Here is an 8136-nt window from a genome sequence, read left to right as displayed (position 1 = left end):
ATACTAAAATTTGAAATTAATCATATCATCCAATGTTAAAACAAATCACGCAAAAATTTTTGTTTTTTGTTTTTTTTTTAAAACAGTGTTCTACCCCCCAACCTATTCTAAACATGAAAGGAAAATCCGCAGGCAGAAATGTGAAAATGATGCAGAAAAACTAATTAGAAAAGTTACACTTAAAATTATAGAAAAAGAAAATGATTTTTTTTAATTTTTTAATTTTTTAATTTTTTTTTTATTTTTTTTTCAAACAATGAAGATGCGTTTCTAGAGGCACTACACTCCATATTCAGCCATCTTCAACACAAAAAGTTAGCAACAGTTAGTTTCTACAACAAAAAATCAGTAAAAACTTAACCAAGATTTCACAATTGTCGACTATTTCCTCCCCCCAACCAAAACGAAACATTGTCCTCAATGTTTGAAAGGAAAGAAGTAGAGTTTAGAAGACATCACCTGGATGGTGCAATACAGAAGAAAATATTTACAAGCGGAGAGTTAAATCTAATTTGTACTTCTTACTGCGGCTACTGTTACCATCATTATTTGGACGCTCCAACACAAAGGTCCAGGGGTCTGGCTCCGGTCTATAAGCTTGTAACATATTAAGTAGCTCATTAGCAGTGTGAGCACAAATAAAAAGCTTTTTGGCATTGGAAGGAACGAAATAATTTTTTATTGCATGGTTAAGAAATGCAATAAAGCCATCATAAAAATTATTGACATTTAACAAACCGATGGGTTTCTGGTGAATGTGCAGATGGGCCCAAGATGCTAGTGTGATAAGTGCCTCTAGTGTTGCAAGATCTCCTGGAAGGAAAATAAAAACATCAGCATGATTAAGCATTTCAGTTATTCGTTCTTGCATACCTGAGACGACTAACTCTTCTCCAGTCGATGAGTCAGACAAACTGCCCACAGGTTTTAGGACTCTTGGGATGATGCCTAACACTCGACTTCCTCTGACAAAAGTTGCTTCTGAGACCATTTTTGATAACCCTCGATTACCTCCTCCATACACCAAGTGTAATTTTCTCGCTGCTATGCTTCGACCAAGATCTATGGCTGCCTCAACGAACTCTTTATGTTTGCCATAGTTAAATCCAGAAAGCACACACATGTTCTTGAATTGTCTATTGGGAGTAGCTGCCATTGTGATACTTCTCAAAAACAATTTATGAGTGCTTGACAAAAAAAAGAAATCACATTTAAGAATCTTGGTGACAGTGGATCACAGCTGTGTATGAGGTAACGTGTCAGTGTCAAATACGCGTAAAGCACATGGCTCGAGAGGAAAAAAGGAAACAGTAAAAAAGAAAAAGCAAACAGTAATAAAATTATTAAAGACAATAATACAAACAATAAAACAATAGTGAAATAAAATAACAGTAAAGTAAAAGGATATTTACAGGTAGTTGCGACTGTGGCTCACATTTTCCTCTGGTTTTACGTCCAGAAACGGCTTGAACGCCCTCTATGGGTTGAGGATAGGCTTCCCATCTAGTTTTCTTATAAACTGGCAAACATGGTCGTTTATAGTCAGATTCCCGAGACTATATCGTGCATGCTCTTTCTGGAATAATGGCCATAACTGGAGAATCGCTCCTTGCACATATCCACTGGGATGCGTTTCAAGAGACAGAATGATATCATCCAATGACTCCTTATTCAAGCAATCCCTAATGAATTGAATCTTATCTTCCCTGTTATCAGACACCATTCTTAAAGAACATGGGTTTTTATCGCAACTCATTCTAGCACACTTATGACAAGCAACAGAAATTCTTCGAGCTCGTCGTTTTCTTGCATAATTTCCTTTACCACAACCAGGCATGTATGCAATAAATTTTGAAGGTAACTCACCTGCCAATCGTACTTTAGCCTCGATTAACCAACGGATGTCAACAGGTATGTTATTCCTCATGAGCAATCGCATGCGTTCGGACCGGGCTTTATAGATTGTAAGGAGGGCATTCTGAGGAAGTGAAGGGAATCGCTTGTGAAGCTTCGCTAGAATGTCGTTTCTGTCCATACTTTCACCTCAAAATATTAGTTATTATGGGAAATTGAAGTAACCGACTTGATTGTCACGGAGTACCGTTATCCGCCACTTCACTGGGGTAACAAACTAAAGCACACAAATAGAAAAACAAATTAAAACACACAAAGAAAATTAAAATCGTCCTCTTATTAAATTTACCTCAAGCTCCAACTGGATGTCGTAAACACTTCTCTCAATGTCTCTAAGTTGGCTTTCTAAACCCTCAACATAGGCTACGAACTTTGGTGGCTGTAGAGCCCAAATGCGATGTGTTTTACAAAATTGAATCTGCCTTTTGAGATGAGTTTTGACACGTTAAAGTGGTTTAAGAATGTTCAGGAGGAACGGTGTAAGTAAGGTACTCATGATTAAAAATGATAAGAGAAAACTTAATAGTTAAACAAACACACTTATGCAAAAATAATTTCAAATAGCAAAAGAATAATAAAAAGAAAGAAAGAAAAATCAAATCAACGAAAAGAAAAAAAATCAATTCAAATCTGGTGGGTCACTCAAATTTATTTCGGTGTTTTCTCTATGTGGTTGATACTCTAGATATGGCTTTAATCTTTGACCATTAACTTTAAACGTGACACCGTTCTTTGGGTCCTTAATTTCAATTGCCCCATGTGGAAAAACAGTATGTACAATAAATGGGCTAGACCAACGAGAGTGTAACTTACCTGGGAATAGGTGCAAGCGAGAATTGAATAAAAGAACTTTCTAACCTGGAGTGAACGATTTTCTCATAATTTGCTTGTCATGGAAGACTTTCATTCGTTGCTTGTAAATCTTGGCATTTTCGTATGCATAATTGCAAATTTCTTCAAGTGCTGCCAACTGTAATCTTCTTTCTGAACTAGCTTGCTGTATGTCAAAATTGAATTTCTTGATGGCCCAATATGCACGATGCTCGAGTTTCACAGGTAGGTGGCAAGCTTTTCCATACACTAGCTTGTAGGGTGACATCCCAATCGGGGTCTTGAAAGCTGTTCTATATGCCCATAATGCATCATCAAGTCTTAATGACCAATCTTTTCTGTCCGGCCTCACCGTCTTTTCTAATATGTGCTTTATTTCTCGATTGGAGATCTCAACTTGGCCACTGGTTTGCGGATGATATGGGGTCGCCACTTTGTGAGTGATTGAATACTTTGTCAAAAGAGCTTTGAATGCTTTGTTACAAAAGTGGGCACCACCATCACTGATTATTGCTCGAGGGAATCCAAAGCGTGAAACAATGTTGCTTTTCAAAAATCTTATCACCACCTTGTGATCATTGGTTCTACATGGAATTGTTTCTACCCATTTTGATACGTAGTCAACAGCAACCAATATGTATTGATGGCCAAAAGAAGGGGGAAAGGGTCCCATGAAGTCGATACCCCATACGTAAAAAATCTCAACCACTAAAATTGGATTTAGTGGCATCATGTTCCTTCGTGTAATGCTCCCCATTCGTTGACACCTATCACATGAAGAACAGAAAGTGTAAGCATCTCGAAATATAATTGGCCAATAGAAACCACATTGTAAAACTTTAGTTACTGTTTTCTTAGTATTAAAATGGCCTCCACAAGCTTGTTCATGGCAGAATGAAAGAATATTTTGAATTTCATTTTCTGGGACACATCGTCTAACAATTTGATCTACACAATACTTGAACAAATACGGGTCATCCCAAAAGAAATTCTTTATTTCTGCAAAAAAATTGGCCTTGTCTTGCTTGGTCCAATGCTCTGGAAGTTGACCTGTAACAAAATAATTCACGATGTCAGCATACCATGGTAATACTTCCACACTCATTAATTGTTCATCTGGAAGTGACTCATTCAATATTAATGGCTCTGTAATTGTGTCAAAATGGAGACGAGAGAGGTGGTCCGCCACAACATTTTCTGTGTCTTTCTTATCTTTGAATTCCAAGTCAAATTCCTGCAAAAGTAACACCCAACGAATTAGTCTAGCTTTTGCATCTTTCTTTGTGAGAAGATATTTAAGAGCAGCATGATCTGTGAATATAATTATTTTACAACCAATGAGATAAGATCGAAATTTCTCTAATGCAAACACTACTGCTAGTATTTCTTTTTCAGTAGTTGAATAGTTCAACTGTGCATCATTCAATGTCATACTAGTATAGTAAATAACATAGGGAATTCGATCAACTCTTTGTCCTAATACTGCTCCTACTGCATAATCAGATGCATCACACATGAGCTCAAATGGTAAGCTCCAGTTTGGGAGCTGAATGATGGGTGATGATGTCAACAACTGCTTTAGTTTTTCAAATGCCACAAAACATGAATCATCAAAGATAAAAGGTACATCCTTAGCAAGTAAATTGCATAAGGGTCTAGAAACTTTGCTAAAATCTTTAATGAAACGTCTATAGAAACCAGCATGCCCAAGGAAAGATCTTACTTCTCTGACTGTTTTGGGTGGAGGAAGATTAGAAATGAGATCCACATTGGCTTTGTCAACCTCAATACCTTTGCTCGAAATGATGTGACCGAGAACAATACCTTATTTTACCATAAAATGGCATTTCTCCCAATTTAAGATCAAGTTCTTCTCGATACATCTCTGCAGAACTAGTGTTAGATGATGTAAACATTGATCAAACGAATCACCAAAGACAGAAAAGTCATCCATAAAGACTTCAAGGAATCGTTCAAGCATATCAGAAAAAATACTTAACATGCATCATTGAAATGTAGCAGGTGCATTACATAATCCAAATGGCATTCTCCTATATGCAAAAGTGCCAAAAGGGCAAGTGAAAGTGGTTTTTTCTTGATCTTTTGGTGCTATGGGAATCTGATTATATCCTGAGTAGCCATCTAGAAAGCAATAAAATTCATGGCCTGCTAATCTATCACGCATTTGATCAATAAATAGTAAAAGAAAATGGTCTTTACGTGTGACATAATTCAATTTTCTATAATCAATGCATACACGTCATCCTGTAGTTACTCTAGTTGGTATCAATTCATTATCAGCATTGGTAACTACTGTGACTCCTAACTTTTTAGGGACAACTTGTACAGGACTGACCCATGAACTATCAGAAATTGGGTAAATGATACCTGCGTCTAATAGCTTAAAGACTTCAGTTCTAACAACTTATTTCATGTTAGGATTTTACCGATGTTGCATTTCCCTAATAGGTTTAGCATTTTCATCGAGGTGAATGTAATGCATGCAGTCTACTGGGTTTATACCTTTTATGTCTGCTATGGTCCATCCTAATGCTCCTTTGTGCTCTTTTAAAACATCCAACAACTTACCTTTTTGTTTGTCATTTAGGGATGATGAGATGATTACCGGTAGAGTACTTTTTTCTCCCAAAAATGCATATTCCAATGTGTTGGGCAATGGTTTGAGCTCGAGTTTTGGTGGTGATTCTGATGATGGGATGAGTTTCTTCTCTGATGGTGCTATTTGTTCAACTCTTGACTTCCATTTATTAGTGTCCATGGATGGTGCTGAGTCAAGTAAGGCGTTGACCTCATCGACTGATCTGTCAATATCAAAATCCAAACCAAAGTGAGTTAAACATGTTTGTAAAGGATCATCACTAAGGTTTGAAACAAAAGTATCATCAATTAATACTTCAATTAAATCCACATCAACAATTTCATCATCTGCATTGTGAGGTTGTTTGGCAATGTTGAAGATGTTCAGCTCCATAGTCATGTTGCCGAAGGACAACTGCATATTTCCAGTCCTGCATTGAATGTGAGCATCCTCAGTTGCCAAGAAAGGTTGGCCTAGAATAATGGGGATGTGCTTCCTTGAATCCTGTGTTGGTTGAGTGTCAATTACAATGAAATCAACAGGAAAATATAACTTGTCTACCTGGATAAGCACGTCTTCCACAATACCACGAGGTATTTTTGTGGACCGATCTGCAAGTTGTAACACCACTGGAGTTGGGTGTAATTCTCCCAATCCAAGTTTCACGAAAACAGAGTAAGGCAACAAATTTACACTAGCTCCTAAATCTAACAAAGCATTTTTAATTGTATGGTTCCCTATGCTACATGAGATAGTGGGGGAGCCTAGGTCTTTGCATTTTAGAGGAATTTTATGTTGGAGGATAGAACTAACGTTTTCTGTTGAAAATGCCTTCTTTTGAACGTGAATGTTTCTCTTTTTAGTACAAAATTTTTTAAGAAACTTGGCATAAGATGGAACTTATTTTATAGCATCAAGTAAAGGTATGTTAACACTTACCTGTTTGAAGATTTCAAGAATCTCACCTGTGGATTTTCCCTTCTTTCCTTTAGCTAACCTCTGAGGAAATGGAGCTTTGGGAACATATTCCCGTGTGTTGGTTTCTTCTTTCTCCTCCAGTGATGAGTCCTTAACATTCACAGGTACAATTTGATTTTCTTTTGTCACCGGCATCTCTACTTTGTTGTCAACTTCTTTTCCTTTTCGCAAGGTCATGATTGCTTTGACCTCTCTATGCTGTTGTGGTGAACTGGTACTTGTTTCATGTACTCTTTTAGGATTAGGCACTGGTTGACTTGGAAATTTACCTTTCTCAACAGTCATTGCCAAGGTCTGAACTGAAGAAGCAAGTTGTCCCACCATATTCTTGAGGCTTGAAACTAATTGAGCTTGTGAGTTGAAGCTTGCTCTCAACTCATTTCGTAGTCCATCAATGGTGCGATTCTGTTGCTCAATCATGGAGTGAGTAACATTCTTGAAATTCTGGAATGCATCCTCCTATGGTCTGGGTTGAGAGTAGTTCTGGTTCTGATTGTATGGTCTAAACGGAGGCTGAGAGGCTTGAGGAACTTGAGGAATTTGTTGCATTGGTGGAGCTGGAGCTGCTGGTCCATTTTGTTGGAATCCTTGAGACCATGAAAAATTGAGGTGGTCTCTCCATCCAGGATTATATGTGTTGGAGTATGGGTTGTAATTTGATGGTTTTCTTATTACACCTATGGCATTGGCTTGATCTGGATATGAGTTAGGATCGTGTGGCTCTGTTGATTTAGTAGTCGATAACGATGCTATTTGTCGAGAGAGGCCTTCAATTATTGCTTTGACTTCTTTAATTTCTGAACTGGATTCGTCAATGTGAACCTCATTTACTCCCTTAATTCTTCTAGTATTCCTGAGTGACCGACTCCGTTGTTGGGAATTATCGGCTTGTCGCTGGAAGAATTCCCAAATCTCTGATGCACTTTTTGACATTAACTCTCCTTCACTTGTTGCCATTAGCCATTCTTGCACATTCGGCAATAATCCTTCCAAAAAGTATTGGCATTGATGTCATTTCTCATACCCATGATGTGGACACTTCAAGAGTAACCCATTGAATCGCTCCCATGTTTCGAAAAAACTGCTCGTCCTCTCTCTGGGTAAACTCTGAGATTTCCCTGCGAATAACATTAGTTTTATGCACTGGGAAATATTTATTCAAAAATTTTGTAACCATTTATTCCCATGATGTGATGCTATTAGCAGGCAATGTATTAAGCCATGAACGAGCTCTATCCTTTAAAGAAAATGGGAATAGTCTAAATTTTACATCATCATCTGAAAAATTCTCATATTTAAATGTTTGACAAATAGCATGAAAATCATTCAAATGATTATATGGGTCCTCATTTTCTAGGCCATAGAATGTTGGGAGACAATTTAGCACACTAAGTTTTAGTTCAAAGCTCCTAGCAGCTACATTTGGGTATCTTATACATGATGTGCTCAAATTAGCTAAAGGACTGAAGTAGTCCTTAAATGGCCTCTCCTGTAGTTGCAAATCCATTTTATTTTTAACTTGTTTGTGTGTGCGAAGTGTTTTCTCAAGTTCAAGATCTATAGGTTCAAGATTAGGTAATAATGACCTTCGACCATGCATGCAAAACAAATAAAATAAAAAATAAAGGTGGGAACAAAACAAATAAAAATAAAGAAGAGGGAGAAATTACGATACTAACCTTATTGCGCTATTACAACCTTACTGTAAAAATACACAAAAATAAATACATTAAATAAATTAACTAAAAATAAATTAATAAGATAACAAAAATTACAAAAAAAATAAATTGAAAATTAAATTACATAATTTTAAA

The 8136-nt window shown here is 36.9% G+C and overlaps 1 non-coding gene across 1 annotated transcript; it reads left to right on the top strand.

Annotated features, from left to right (window-relative positions):
* The first annotated feature begins 7343 nt into the window (after positions 1 to 7343).
* Positions 7344 to 7448, top strand: LOC127903610 (small nucleolar RNA R71). The gene has a single exon (XR_008056319.1). It is a non-coding gene; the product is annotated as a small nucleolar RNA R71 (small nucleolar RNA).
* The last annotated feature ends 688 nt before the right edge of the window (positions 7449 to 8136 follow it).

The sequence above is a fragment of the Citrus sinensis genome, chromosome 6, assembly GCF_022201045.2.
Source record: "Citrus sinensis cultivar Valencia sweet orange chromosome 6, DVS_A1.0, whole genome shotgun sequence".
NCBI classification, from domain to species: Eukaryota; Viridiplantae; Streptophyta; class Magnoliopsida; order Sapindales; family Rutaceae; genus Citrus; species Citrus sinensis.
The sequence above is the reverse complement of the archived record's forward strand: the minus strand, read 5'-3'. Positions and strand labels throughout refer to the sequence as shown.